The sequence below is a fragment of the Micropterus salmoides genome, unplaced genomic scaffold (assembly GCF_014851395.1).
Source record: "Micropterus salmoides isolate LMB-PRFRI ecotype aquatic unplaced genomic scaffold, ASM1485139v1 Ms_hic_scaffold_5, whole genome shotgun sequence".
Taxonomy (NCBI): domain Eukaryota; kingdom Metazoa; phylum Chordata; class Actinopteri; order Centrarchiformes; family Centrarchidae; genus Micropterus; species Micropterus salmoides.
The window spans coordinates 15,537,877-15,553,895 of record NW_024044237.1 but is presented as its reverse complement, the minus strand read 5'-3'; the positions used below and the strand labels follow the sequence as shown (position 1 = coordinate 15,553,895).

At 42.1% G+C, this 16,019-nt stretch overlaps 1 pseudogene; it reads right to left on the bottom strand.

Moving 5' to 3' along the window:
* Window positions 1-11,726: 11,726 nt before the first annotated feature.
* LOC119889213 lies at window positions 11,727-14,678 on the bottom strand (annotated as a pseudogene).
* Window positions 14,679-16,019: the final 1,341 nt, after the last annotated feature.

Sequence of the window (16,019 nt, the reverse complement as noted above, 5' to 3'; positions counted from 1 at the left end):
AATTGAGTGTTATCACCCAGCTCTGCGGTTTTAGCTTCTTTCAGTGAATTGTTTTGGTTTTATAGCCCATAACTTGACTTATAATTTGTCTCATAGATCTCATCTGCGCACTGTCTGCAGCAGCAGCAGCCGACAGCTGTTTTTCATCAAATAAAGCTCCAAAATCCCACTGTACGCTTCCACCCAACGGCAAACAGAGAAAGTTAGCAACTAGTGAACATTACACTGTATAATTTAGCTCAGATTTACATATGTGTAGACTAGGGCTGCCCCCTAGACTTTAATGATTCAAATAATCAGTTGAGAAGCCACCCGAACTGAATCTCAAATAACAAAAGAAAAGCGCCCACAACAAATAGTTTCGCCCACATCCTCTAAAGCCACCCAACTTGTTTCCAGGATAGATCAAATGCTCACTTTCGCTTTAGCTCATAAACTTTGTCTTTACCTGCTGCCATTTTCTCAGAGTGCCCGATCGGTACTGGGCATGTGCAATTCTCAACAGAGATGAGAAGGAAGCGAGAAGGCTCACTCATCACCTCCGGCAAAAACGATGTCTTGTTGCTTTTTACCGCTTGACTGGCATGTGATTAGGTTTACTAGCCTGACGTTACATTCCTGGACAATCCTTATTGTTGAGCCCTGCTCAGAATCTTTTTGCTGTGAGGCCTGCTGTCCTGGCCAGAAACATGACTGAATGTGTGAATAGGCAAATGTTTGCTAACAAGTTTGCCAAAACAGCGGTAATATGTCAATGTTGTGATGACAGCTTGATCCACTGCCCTAAACTAATGCTGCTTTAAGGTTAGTTATAGAAACACAAACTACGTCACTGCAGCCAATTGAGTATGGGCAATAATTTAAAAAATGTTTATGCGTTCTCTTTAAAGATAATTGTGTGTTGGGACAAACTTCTCATATTAAGGCATTCTGGTTCACAGTTTGCATTCATAACAATATCAATGTTATATTATCAACTGAATAATAATTCTCAGTTCTTCATTCAGTCCTCCAGTAAACACAACCAGCAGTCACCTGGGTGAACGGTCATATGGTAAATACAGTTCACACAAAAGCTGTGCTGCTGCAATGATGTAACCACTATACCATCTGTCCCACACAGAATTATGCTGGGTTTCCTTAACACGCTGCTAAGAAGGGAGTGCACACACATATACAGTATATGCACACGGCACACACACAAACAAAAGCCCCTCAGCCCCAAAAGGAGGGTGTGGTGACCAACCGGGTGGACAGAGCGATGCTGATGATGTCAGAGGGTGTGGAGGTGTAACCAGTTTGTCCTTCACTGGCCTACTGGGATGGTGTCAGGACAGCTTTACTAGAAGGCTTTAGGCTACTGGGTCAAAGCCAATTACTGCAGCCTCTATATGTTTTAATCCTGAAGTCAATGCATTTCAGTATTTTCTCAAAACTCAACCTGGATTCAGCTAATGACATTTAACTAAGACATAAGCCAAGTTACAAATCTGTTTTTGTGGACTGTCAGACACAAACCAATCGAAGCTGCAAGGCAATGTGGGGGAACCGAATTTCCTCTTTCTGAAACCATCTGTTGAAGTGCGTGCTTGCCATCGACAGGAAGTTCTCGCATTCCCTCTGAGTTTACTATCGGTCAGAGCAAAGCCACGGCACAAAGGCAGAGACGACACCCTGAGATGGGCCTTGACTGCAGCAAGAGCACTGCTGAGAAAGTTAACCACTCAGGTCTGCAGGATTGTGATCAATCAGCCTGGGTTTAAAAAAAAGAAGCCACTTCAAGCACTTACAATAATGCCAGTGGCCCAGTGTCCTGCTTAACAATTCATAATCCCCTATAAGCCATGAGCGTCACGAGTAGCTTGGCTCTACATTTCCTATATCCTCACTTTGTCAATTCAGACGAGCAGCTGTTAGAGCTATATCACTGCAATGCCCAGCTATTTCTTTTTATGAAAATTTTGTGCTTTTGCATTTATTCCACATATTAGTCTACATCATTCTACTTGACCTACTTCATGCCCAGCCACTATAAATGAGTCTTCTCAGAGAAAAATATGAACAATAGTTTTGTTTAACTTGTTGTCTCTGGCTCAAATGTGGCCCCCTAAATAAAGAAAAATCTGGCTGAGTGGCTGCATGCAAAAAATTCCTAATTTCCACTGCTACTGATGTGGATCAGCATTGCACATCTCATCTTCAACCCAAACTCTGTGAGCGTGAAGAAGAGAGCAGAAGGAAGTGCTCCTTCCCCGAGGTAAGAGCCACCAAAATAGAAAGGGGAACTGGTCTGCACGCTCTGAATCACTCGTACATGCAGAACAACAACGCAGCTTCTATGAGGGAGTGGAGAGATTTGGGTTGTTTGGCTAAAGACTGGGCAGGACTTTTCTAAAATATCTGGCTCATGTGCCCCTCAAATAAAAACAGAAAATATGTCTTTATACGTACTTAACATTAGTGCAACATCTCCACTAAACATAAGCCATGCGGCCACAGAAAGCTAATACAGTGGAGATATAGTACCCTTGAGAGCAGTTGTACCGTGACATCAAGAGTTTTTAGGGCCATTTGGTTTGGATCATAACTTTTGCCATTAGCGAGATTATCTTACATGCGACACTCTGCATGTCTCTGCCTGCAGAGAGTGATTGTCTCCTCCTTGCTCTTGTATTGACAAACCTGTTTCAATAACAGCTACATTTTGTAGCCCAGAGCAGCAGCTACTGCCTGTCTTCAAACACCAGAGGAGAAGTCTAAACCTAAGCCATGGCAGAGAGCACAAGAAAAACAACCACAAAGGATTTGAGTTTCCATTTGAGTTTCCATAAGAGGAGCCGTTACTGACTGTGTTTAGGTGGGAGGCCACTTCTTGGCCTGTAAAATGAATTTAAGGCTTGCTGCTGCCACTGTGTGCATAACCGTAATACCTTTAGCTGGATGTCACTGGATGTAGGAGGAACTCACTCCCAAAGTCTGACTTTGCTGACTCGACAACTGTACACAGAAGTTAAGAAGAAAGGCACAAACAATACATACTTAGCTGTGTCTTCTTAACCTCAATAACCTGGGGAATTTCTACAAGCCTGTACAGTGTCAAAACACAACAAAAACTAAATACAAAAAAAAATTTAACTGTGATTATAGAGGAATGCGATAATAACGCGAAAACAACTGGAATGGCTGGCATCTGCGTTCACACGGCGCCAGCTGTGGGCAGGCGGGAGGGAAAGTAGGTCAGGAGAGTGAGAGCTTCACAGCAGCGCTCTGTAGTCTGCCTGCCACAGCACACATGACACACCCACACGCAGACACCTACACACTCATGCATAATACACAAAGCTTACAGACACACACATCACGTACTATACACACAAGAAAATTCATAAAAAGGTGATTTACTGCAACTGAAAGCTTCTGCTGACAGTCAATGCCTTTGCCCTTGGTTGCAGGAAGCGTGAACAGGGGACGGGGAGAGTGAGGTAGATGTGAGGAGTGTGCCAGAACAAGAATGTGCACTGAATAGAGACTCAGACGAAAGATTACTGTCAACAAAACACAGAGCCAAGACTGAGAGCTGAGGCTATTTATACACTAAATATAAGCTTTATATAAATACATAGCTATATATAAATGGACTAAAGAGCATAAACTCCTCATGTATCAAACCAGGCACCAAACCACAGCTGATACATCTAACAGCTGTGACAGACACCATTTTTACATCAGTCACAGCACCCCAAATATCAAGGCCTATCACTCTGGTCGCTGCAATGGTTTGATAAGGCTCTTTATTCTAAGCTTAGACAGACCTGATACATATGTAGCACTACCACTGAGCTTACCCTGTCATAATGAAACGCACACATTCAACAGGTTATTACATAAAGGCCCTGCAGTTATCAAACAGAACCCTGAGGGAAGGTTTCATAGCTACATTTCTTCAATAAAATGCATTAACAAGACTACTGTCTGTGATGTTTACATAAGATAGTTATGATGGGCATTTCAAGCAAATACTATTAGATAGTCACTGGGGAATTTTTAACATTCTTCAAAGAGTGTGTGTAACAAATTTGAAAATGGTGACTATCCCCAAAAGATATAGGGCCCTATGATTTACACCATAAGGAATTTCAGAATTTGATGAAAATGGAATTAGCTGTAAAACATGGTCCTCCAGAGAGAGCAGAGGATGCTCTCTCTGTTACTGGAGAAAAATACTGATTTTGTCATATTGTAAACAGCTCTTTAAAAACACTCATCACAGAAAACTCTACTGTGATTGACGCACTTCAGATTGCGGCATGTGGGACTTGTAGTTTTTGATTACTGAACAATATTTAAAACAATAACTTTAGTAAAACAGGTGTAAAATAGAACAAGGGGAGCATGTTGCTCTCAGGAGGTTAGAAGGAGCACATATTGGCACAATGGCATTCTGACTCTGGCTAAATCTGTCCACTGCAGAGACACTATCTACAAACTGGAGGAATTAAGATAAATGAGTGTATTAGTATGATAATATAACATTAAATAAAAAGTATAATGTTCAGTTAATAATATACTGTTAGTATAATGTTAATATACTAATTACTATATTAATTTATGATTTCATATAATAGCCTACTATTTTACCACTAGTTGAATATTAAATCCAGTTACAGCAGTTTTATTTCTACAGGTTGTTTTTATTCATTAAATCCTTGTGCAAGAAAATTGTTGTAATTTGTTAATGCTAAGTTCTAACTTAATAATCAAAGACTGTATCTGTGATTGGTGAACATGTTGAACAACAAAAGGCACAAATACAGCTAACGCTAAACGGCCAGCGAGCCAAACCCAAACCTTCCTTATCTTCTCCCTGATTTCATGAGGCCTTATAGATGGTTATGCAGTATTGCGTCTAAAGTATGTTAGTTGTTTATTTATGCAGGTTATGTTTCAGTGTTTTCTCTATATGCATTCAGCAGCGGCGTTGCGCCACTACTAAAATTTCCCACGATCATTAAACTATGTTGTAACAAATGTTTTCACTCACACACTGTGCAAGCATGGCAACACTCAATGCTTGGCTCGATTCCTCCTCGTTCTATGCAGAACATACGTGATAGATGGTGTTATAAGAGCAGCGTAACTCTGAATCAGCAGGTGCGAAGCGAGTGTTCGATTGTCCGAGTGGCAGAAAGTGACTGTGAGCGGAGGAAAATATTCTGGCAGTAAATGTACGGTGTCTGTTACAGTGTGTCAGCTTCTCAAGACCAAGAAAATTCTGTTGTTTCCCACCTGCTGGAAAAGTGAAGCCGGTTAGCGCTAAGTTAGCCAACATCCCCCCTCCCCTTCGGACTGAGCTGAGCAGGAAAGCTTGTACAGCAGCTACACAGCTGCTATGTAACTTAACATTAGCTCAATTTATAGAAAGTAACTGGAAGCTGTATTACTGCCTACTTGTCCAATGTTGAGAACATCAGGTACAGACTTAGACTAATCTGATGTAGCCTGCAGCTCTGTCCTGTACAGACTGATTAAATTATTTTTCAGTTTTCTGTCTGAAAAAGTAGTTTTAGAAAAGAAAGGACGGAGGTGACTTGAGGAGCTGAGGTTAGTAAACTACTTAGTGATGCAAACTAGTCCTTTTAAGCTAATGAGGAGACGTTTCTTTTAGAATTTTAATGTGCAAATAAAATGCACCTCAGAAGGGAGGAGGTTTCTCATGTTGCCTGTTTTTTATATTAATGTCTACTGATAAATGTCAGAAGCTGTAAAATGAAGACACAAAAGGCAAACATGAACAGTTGTATCTATAATGATTATATACATTACATATTAACAGCGTTTTCCTGCCGTTAAGGCTTAGGGGGTGATGGCCAAAACATGCGGTGCCATCAATGTAAAATCACTATGGAGCAACAGAACCAACCAAATTACTTTCTCCAGATCTAAAGGTTGTATTTCCTCCAGTAGACTGATTGTCCGAGTGGCAGAAAGTGACTGTGAACGTGAGCGGAGGAAAATATTCTGGCAGTAAATGTACGGTGTCTGTTACAGTGTGTCAGCTTCTCATGACCAAGAAAATTCTGTTGTTTCCCACCTGCTGGAAAAGTGAAGCCAGTTAGCGCTAAGTTAGCTAACATCCCCCCTCCCCTTCAGACTGAGGTGAGTGTGTTGGGGTTTTATAGTCAGACAAAAATTTTGCTTCACCTCCGCTACTACAACTCCATCCTAGGGGAAACACTGAAGTTTATTTGTTTTGTGAAGTGTGACTATTTCTTCGGAAAAAAATCCTAGAGGAAACACTGTGTTCATTCACTTTTCTCCATTCATTCAAATATTATAGAATGTAACAAAAACACAAACCCTGGTTAAGACCTTGGTTTGGACTTTCAGGTGAGAAAAGGCCTTTAATCAGCAGTGAGTCACAGCAGTTTTCCAAAGTTGACTCAATATTCCCACATGTGAAATTGTCTGGAGTTTTACCACCTTAGTGAAGACACTGTCAGATGTGCTCTTCAACTTGCCCAGGCACTGGTTCATTCAGCCCAGGGTCTGACTGCATAGCGTGCTCTGAGCCAGCAAGTCAGAGTTCCTATAAAGGCTGCAACTAACGAACATTTTCAACATTGAATAATCTGAATCTATGAACTGTTTGGTCCTTAAAATGTCAGAAAATTATGAAAAATGCCCATCACAATTTCTTCAGGCCTCAGGGATATCATCAAAATGCTTGTTTTCGTCCCATCAACAGTCTAAAATCCAAATTCAGTTTACTATTACATTAGATAAGCGGCAAGTCCTCACATATAAGAAACTAAAACTAGGCAATGCCTAGCAAGTTTGCTTGAAAAATGACTTAAGTCGCTGATTAGTTTTCTGTTGATCAATTAATAAACTAATCCTTTCAGCTCTAGCTAAGAGAATGAATGGTTACATGTGACTAATAAACAGACAAACTAAACCAAAGTTATGAATCCATCTCCATTGAAATGACTTCAGTGAAAGCCTGAATGAATGACCTATTTGTGTGAAAACCTGAACCGTACATTACTCACAAACATGCACATGAACACTACATGCTGAACAATACTGCTTTGTCTGAATGTGAGATGTGAGAGCAGCTCCATTGAGTTTTATAACTCGTGCAAACAACGTTCCTCCGTTACGCACAATCGAGTCTGAAGCCGCCAAGAAATTCCAGTAACTGACAGTGTGCATTATCAACAATGTTTCAGATATGTTTTTTTTTTTTTTTTATTGTCACATGGTCCACAACATTTTTTATTTTGTCAAAGAGCTGTAAAGAACAGAATGGGGCACAGACTAAAGTCAGCAGCAGGATATACGGCAAGACATTTCATCTGACCCACAAACTGAACTCCCCACTATGGGCTGGGCCAATCACAGGCGAATGGGGAAATACCATGCTAAAAACAAAGCTTACATAACACAGGCCTGCTAAATGAGCTGTGTGATTATCTACCAGAATTATGTTTCTCCATTTTTCTCCATTCATTGCAGTTATTTCCTTTCAGTGCCTACTCAATGTTAATCAGGCCATGTCCCATCAAAACCAGCTGTCACATGAATAGGGTGTGCATTTCCAAAATAGGAACAAAGCAGAGCATTTCTCAAGGTGAAGCATTCTCCACCGCGTGAGAACTGTTTGTTTGAGAGTCAGTTGGCAAAACTGAATCAGCTTGTTAAACTGTGATGCATCAAATAAACAGACACGGTATGAAAAATTAAAGCTCTGGTGATGTGGGAGAGAACTGCTTATGTTACGAGTCCCAGCTGGATGGGACTAATTTTAAAAGATCTGCACAGTGCAAAGCAGCGGGGCTACGGCAAGTTATGTACTGCTGTAGTCTCGACAGGATGCAGCAGCAGCACCATTGCGTGAGAAGCTAAGGGACATAGAGACCTGATGCCAACCGCCTGAATACCACAGAGACGCCGCAGCCCAGTGTTCAGCTAATTTCAAGCCACTAAATGTCACGAAGGTTGAGGTGAACAGACACAGCCACCCCGCACAAAAACTCTCTCACTAGAGTGCTAAGCTTACACACAGATAACCTAATATCCACACAGAGTTATCTGGGCTCACACCACATGCACAAACATAATCCCATGCTTACACACACACACACACACAGCAATTACAGCCACATGTGAAATGGAGAGGATATATATCTCGTGTCTCTCCCCATCTGTCCTTTGTCACCAGGCATTAGGGCGATTGTCAGACAGTCGTGAAGATGGTACCAATCATCATTTCCACAAACAATAAAAACACAACTACAGCTGTGCCCTCATTGGCGTGATGCTTCTGCGTGCAGGTCTTTGAGCGGGTCACTCCCTGTCAGACGCTGTGACTCTGTCACACCACTTTCTAGAGAGCCACTTCACGACTGGATCTCAAAGCCATGTTCACCGCTGAGCACATAAAACTCTACAGGGCAACAAAGTAATAACTGAAAAAACGACACTTTTGTGAGGCCGTGTGAAGTCCAAATACTGAGACTTGATATTATTGGAAAGAAATCACGACAGACACTAACAATCACATGAATATGTCAGTGGAACAAGCTGCTTTTTTACTTTCCTATAGTACAGAATTTGCTTCTTACTGTACAGGTCTGACCATTCTGTAAAGGCCACATTTCATTCATCCCTATTGTTGAATGAACGGTCTCCGCTGCTCCTTTGGGACAGATCTGCATGACCTCATGAACCGCCATGCATGCAGTGGATACTTCCGTTAAACCGAAAAGTAAGAGGGACACTAAGATAAAAAAAAAAAAAAAAATGCTTCTGATTGAGAAGGAAAACACAGTGGAACTGGCAAATACCATTAACACACATACTAATGCTCAGTCTTGTCCATTCTGGGAGAAAAATGGCTCAATGTCAGACTTGGATGAAAGTGGAATTCCCCTGTTTTTTTAACAGCACATCCTTTCTCCAGATCTTGGTGATTATTGCTGCAGTCACATCCTGTTGAGTCCATGAGCCTGTCTCACAAAGCAGGCTATAGTTGGTTAACTAACTAACTTAGGGGTTAAACCACACATTTTTGTCTCAGGACAATGGCTTGATTTTAATTTTCTCCATTTGCATGGTATCCAACATGGCAAACTAGTATTGTGCAATAAATACAATTTTATTTTTAAATTCAGATTTTGGCTTCCAACAATTATGATAACAAAAGCATCGAGATTAAACAATTATTGAACAGCATTACATTTCACAATGATACTCCTGTGTTGTTGTCCGTTACAGATCCAGCATACTCCTTTCCCTTAAATCTGTGGCTCTCGCCCCTCCCTAAAAGCCCAAACTCGCTCTCAGCCAGGCTGTTGCATGTTAAGTTCAGCGGGGTTATAACTGATACAACTTGTTAGTCACCATTATTTGCTTATTATTATACCTATAGCATTTTACTACCAACGGCTAGCAGACATTTCCTGTACTCACAGATCAACGCATTACATAATATTTTTGCTTTTCTTCCACATTGTTGTTTTATGTCATACATCTCCCAACAGAACAACACTGTTGAATTTCAGCGTTATGTAAAACCTAGTTCACACTACACGATTTTTAGCCTGACCTGCCAGCCGGAGAGCTTGGCGACCGTCAGGCTGCGATCAGGGGTAAATCAGAGATCGATTGGCGGCCGCCACTCGTTATGCTCATTTTTGACACATCGCCGACACCAGCCAGTTATCTATCATATCAAATATCTGGAGGAGTCGGCCGACTCGACATCCACATCCAGCCAATGAGAGCAGCAGCTGGCAGAGCAGGCAGCTACTTTTTCACCTTAACACTTTTTACTCCCCCTCCAGCTCTCTCTGTAGCTCATACAATCCCCGCTACCTGCATGTGCTAATACATTCTTTCACACATATTCTTTGTCTTTATAATAACAGCAGACTGTTTCACATGTCATTTCCCGTTTCCCCGTGTATTTTTTTTGACAAAACGTGGTTTGGAGACCAGCGCCGGGTGACACAGTCACTGTCAGCTCGTGTAGTGTGTGACACCGTCACTGATCAGTCACGTAGCCACAGCGACTTCAACTATCATGTCACAAGATGGCAAGTTGTGTAGTCTGAACAGCATAGCCATCGGCCGATGCTGAAGGTCGTGTAGTCCTTTAACGTAATGGGTTGTTGTTAACTCCAGTAGTTCACCAGTCTCTCCTCTGCTCCACTCCGTGTGAGTGAGTGAGTAGAGTAGAGCCCCTTCAGTGGCCCAGCCGCCACCGAATGGACAAAATTACCCCACTCATGTTAAAGTTTCAACTACAGAACAATAAAAGATGCGGCTACCCACCACAAAACTATTTTTATTTCCATCATATCAGATGCACATTGTTTTCTTTTTATGGATGCTATGGCTTTGTTGTGTGTTCTGATTTGGGTCATGTTTGCAGTCCGTGCGTTTCACTGTGGCTATAAAAGGACTTTAAAAGAATAGCAAGTAGCAATAGATGCTTTTATCAGTACTATATTACATTTACTGCATACTGTTTTATATTCATTGTACTGCATTTACTGTATCACAATACTGACAGTGCAGCTCAAGGCTCGTGCAGGCAGATCGCCATGTTCAGACTACACAACTTGCCAACTTGAAGTCATTGTGGCGTTCACATTACGCGACTGATCGGTAACAGGGGATCACACACGACACGAGCTGACAAAGACTGTCACCAGACTGGTCTCCAAACCACATTTTGTCCAGAAAACACACGTGAAATGCTTCATCTACAAGACCACGCCTTCAACTGTGCCGCTCAACAATGTGCTGCTCTGTGAGCTCTGTGAATTGGAAATAGCTTCACTGCAGCCCAACTGCTGTCCACAAACACGTGAAGCGAAAGTATCCCAGAGCACTGACGGCAGCACTGCAAATCGTGTTTACTATATATGCTATATTTTTATTTACTCTAGCATTTGAAACTGCAATGCCCCGATGTTCCTGTAGGGATCAATAACTTCCATGAGTATTAAATGTACTTTATCCGCTGATTTGTTTGTTACAAACCCTAACTCCTTCATATGTAGGCACTCATAAACTCAATAACCAGCTTTATGAGAGCGGTTATCCAGAACAGCTAGTGTTTCATTTGTGAAACCAGATAACAGAGCCTGCCTCAGTTAGACTATAAATAACACAAGTAGGGCTGAAAAACTACCAATTATTTTCAGCACAGATTAATAATTTTGTCAGTGGCACGTCAAACGGCAACCACAAGTTACTAAAGCCCAAGTAATGTCTTTAAATTAGGGGTTAACCAAGACATTCCTAAAATAGATTGGTCTGAGATATATGAAGCCTTGTGTATTTCTGATCCTTTGTGTATGGCGCTCAGCTTACATGAACTGTCAAAGATTCCCAACAGTTAGAAACAAATGAACCACAAAGCAGCATTAAACAATCAGGCAGCAGTTTTTATTAATATCTACCCTTTTAGAAAACATCAGTGAGTCAAAAACCTCTTCTGGTTGACAATTAAGCGTAATTTTTCAGGTGAACTATGCCCCGTGGCTCAAAAACTGAATTAAACAATGGCTGTCCAAATCATGCCCAAACTTGCTAGCAGTACAGTAGCACACATACACTCCTCAGAGTGAGGAAGAAGGTTAAGAAGGCCAAATTCCTGTGCCAAGTTTCTTGTCTTTTCGACAGAGGAGCAATAGAAAGCATCCTGACTGAAAACATCGCTACCTGGCATGGGATTTGGACGGCCCAGGACCGGACACTACAATGGAAACCGCGTGTAGTGCTCACGGTTATAGTTTAGGCAATAGCCTGATTATAATTTGAACTACAGTAAGATATATTTTCTATACTGTATTACTATATAGTGTGGTGTCAATTAGATGGTAATTTGCATGACAAATAAAGAAAAAGAAATGGGTTATAGTGATCAATTTGAGCCAGACAGACATGAACTAATCAATATAAAAAGGTTTCCACTATATAAAAAAGAAACACTGAAAGGACTCAATACAAAAAACAAAAAAATGATTCAAAGACAGCTGTGATGCCAGATATATTTTCTTAATATGCTTTTCAGCTGTCCATCACATGTTAACTAAATTGGACTGGCTTTGCTAAATGTAACATAAACCACCTTCAGGCAAAATGCTCACTGTGCAGCTGTATTATGGGAAATATATATCAGAAAACATCAGCATCGGTTACCCACATTATCATTAACTAATTAATTGACTAATTGATAAAATGATTAATCATTTCAGCACAAGGATTTGAGAATTTGTCAGCATGAAATTCGTTACTAGGCTTATTTCAAATACTATGGAGGACACATCTCTGTTGCAAAGATGAGGACTTCCTCTTCTGGTCTTTGAGCAAAGAACATTAGACGACTGGTGGTGCAGAGGAGAATAAAATAAGACATAACTGGGAGCACCACAAGTCAGTAAGACTTAAACGTAATGTCAGGTCAGACTACACAGCTGACTACTGCCTACATTTCTTACCTGGCAAGGCTGGTGGGGTAAGAGGAAGAGCTTGAGAAAGCATCACTGGGCCTGTGCATCGCCAAGTTGTCCCCAACACCTGGGCCTCTGTTCCAGGGCCCACCAATGGGTGTTAATGGGAGATACAGGCTGGACACTGGCTTCTGATCCTTCTGCTGCTGAGCTTCATTGCTGCTGGGGTTGACTCCAAAGTGGAAGCTTTGTCCTCCTGAAGTGCTGACCCCACAGATGGAGATGGGGTTAGAGTTGGACATGTCTGTGGAGGACCTGTCACTCATTTGGCAATAACTCTGACCTGCAGACATCTTCTCCTGTTTGATCACACCTTGGGTGCAGAGCTGAATGAAGCCAGCATCTTTTTCTTTCTTCACCAATGCAGACAAAGTGGTTGTAGGGGTTAAGGAGGTAGTTGTGGATACGCTGGAGATGGACTGATCTGGACTGCCATTGAGAGCAACAGAGACTGCTGCGCTACGGTTAATGTCCTCAACCACGGCGGCCTTTATGTCCTTTTCTGAGCTAACATCCCCAAGCATTGAATCATCTGCCAGAGAAGACAGGAAGGCATCATCCCCTACATAGAAATCTGAGGGGGACCCAGTCAGCTCGAAATCTTGGAGCAGGTCCAGAGTGTTGTCACTAAACAATTTCTGGTTCACGTCCACATCTTCTCAATGTGCTCAAAGGCATGATCAAGGTCAATGGGGTCCTGGTCTCCTTTTTCCATGGAGAAATCCTCTGTTCTCATGGGAAAGAAGTTGGGATCTGATCCCCCAATAAGTGAATCCATGGAGGACTGAGTAATGTCCGCTATACTGGCCTCCAACTGGGCCAAATTGTCCCTCAAGGTTTGACGCTCAAACGTAGCGGAAGTCTGTGTCTGGAGTAACTGCTGCTGAAGCCTCTGATCTTTGGTCAGGCCCCTGGGTTCTGGGTCTTCCAACAAGGGGCCTACAAAGGCAGTGACAGAGGTGGAGGTGAGCTCCTCTGGAAGGGGCTGTTGCTTAGTCCGTTAATAGGCACCTGCCCTGGCTGCATCAATGAGTTGGATGGAAGAACGACAGAGGTGGCAGAGGTGATGGACATTGCACTGTGAGGAGCCACTTTCAGTAGACCTCCCTCCTCCGGGCTTTCAGTGTAGACCAGTTTGCTTAAATGGCCATCTCTTATGTATGTTATCTTCTTCACTCCACCATTATCCATCTTTTTATTGGAGGGGGGAAACAGACAGAGAGCGTTACCGGACAGGCGTAAATAACTTTAGAGTGCACTACAACAACAACATTAAAACACATTTCAAGGCGATTGTCAGACGTCATTTAAAACCAGTGCCGCTACACTGCAAAGTAATTTAAAAAGGTTTCACTTTGTGCACATGCAGACGAACTAACGTGCTCCAAACTAACGAACCTTAGATTAATATACGGTTGGGGAAAGTTGCCATACATGCAACCTCGCGCGCCCTTGATAACTAACGAAGCTAAAGTAAGCTAATGCAGTTAGTTATTTAATTAGCAAAATGTTCACACGAGCGCATAAAAACGTGTCCGTGTTATATCGACTGTACGTAAAGCAAACAGAAATAGCACAGATTCAACCACAAATCAAAAACAGAGAGCCGTGAACTTTACTCAAGTCTAACACGTATGCTAATATTGGCTTATTGCTAAATGTTAGCATGCTATGTAGCTACGTGCCCACATTTCGGTCGAATGTCGTTGACAGCAACGTTAGCATGCTAGCCAACATAGCCCCTAACATTATGGCACATTTGGGGGTAAATGTGCTACGGTGCTGTGTTTGTCTTCAGCTAATACATACAAAGCCAGATCTAAACAAAAGCTCATATTTACCCTTGAAATGCCTGATTGTTGTTAAGTGTCCACAGGTCGTCTGTCAACATTGTTTTGGTTGAAAGTGGCAGTCCACAACACGCAACACTGACTCAATGTTAGTTAACGCTAACGTTACTCCTCACGCGTCGTATCCTACATACATGGCTTGATCAAAACGACAAAAACACACCGAGCTGGGTGTTAATGAATGGTCCCTCTTCTACTTCGACCCAGCTGTACACTGTCACACAAACTGCGTTGAACTGGCTGAGCTACGGTGATTCGCAGCTAGCCATTAGGAAAGTAGGCGCTAACCTTTCAAGAAAAACATACAAAATGGAGAACTGAGCAAGCCAGGCCCATGGCAAAACTGTTTACGACATGCAGCGCCACCTGCTGGCCGCGCCCGGTAACTGCAGCTTGTTATGTTCTGGAGTTCAAGATAAAAACAACGACAAAAAAAGGCAGCTAAAAGTAAACATAGAACAAAAGTTAATATCGTTGTTACTATTATTTCTGTTCATTAATATCTTGATACGAAAGTGAGCAATTGTAAGAGTTTCCCTTCGGGGACCAATTAAGTATTTCTGATTTATCAGAATCAGAATCAGTTTTATTGCCAGGTATGTGTACACATACGAGGAATTTGACTCAGGATTGTACATTGCTCACGATGTGCTTACTTATACAATAATAAAATAATACTATAATAATAAATAAAATCAGACACAAACTACAGAGTAGACAACACTAATATACACACTATGAACAAAACAATATAGACATATTGACAAATAGTGCAGTAATCAGAGTGCAAAGGATGCAAGAGTAAACTATTCTCATTATGTACATGTTGAAGGTGGATATGATGTACAGGTACACATGTACACAGTGTGATGGAGCATAGTGCAAAGGATGCTGGGAAAAAAAATAAGACCTATGACCTTATGACCTGAGGTAGGTGTATTGGTATACAGTATATACAATATGACATAGTACGAACATAGTATGAGCAGCACTGAAATAGAGAATGGTGAATAAATAAATAATAAGTGGAAACCAGTAAACAGGTGCTGATTAGAGGCAGAGTTACTGGGTTATTGCACAGGAATTGTTCCTGACACTGTGAGTCAGAAATCAGCTGTTCATCAGTGATGGTTTGTGGGAAGAAACTGTTCCTGAGTCTGTTGGTTTTGGCGTACAGTGCTCTGTAGCGCCTACCAGAGGGGAGGAGCTGGAACAGGTTGTGTCCGGGGTGAGATGGATCTGCAGTGATGTTTCCTGCCTGTTTCCTGACTCTGGAAATGTCCCGAAAAGTCCCGAATGGAGGGCAGGTTGGCACCGATTATTTTTTCTGCAGTCCTGACTGTACGTTGTAGTCTGTCCCTGTCGTTTTTGGTGGCAGATCCAAACCAGACAGTGATGGAGGTACAGAGGACAGACTGGATGATGGCTGTGTAGAAGTGGATCAGCAGCTCCTTAGGCAGGTTGAGCTTATTGAGCTGATGCAGGAAGTACATCCTCTGCTGGGCCTTCTTGATCATGGTGTCAGTGTTGGGCTCCCACTTAAGGTCCTGGGATATGGTGGAACCCAGAAACCTGAAGGATTCCACAGCAGACACAGGACTGTTGAGTGTGGTGATGGGGGGCAGAGTGGGGGGGTCCTTCTGAA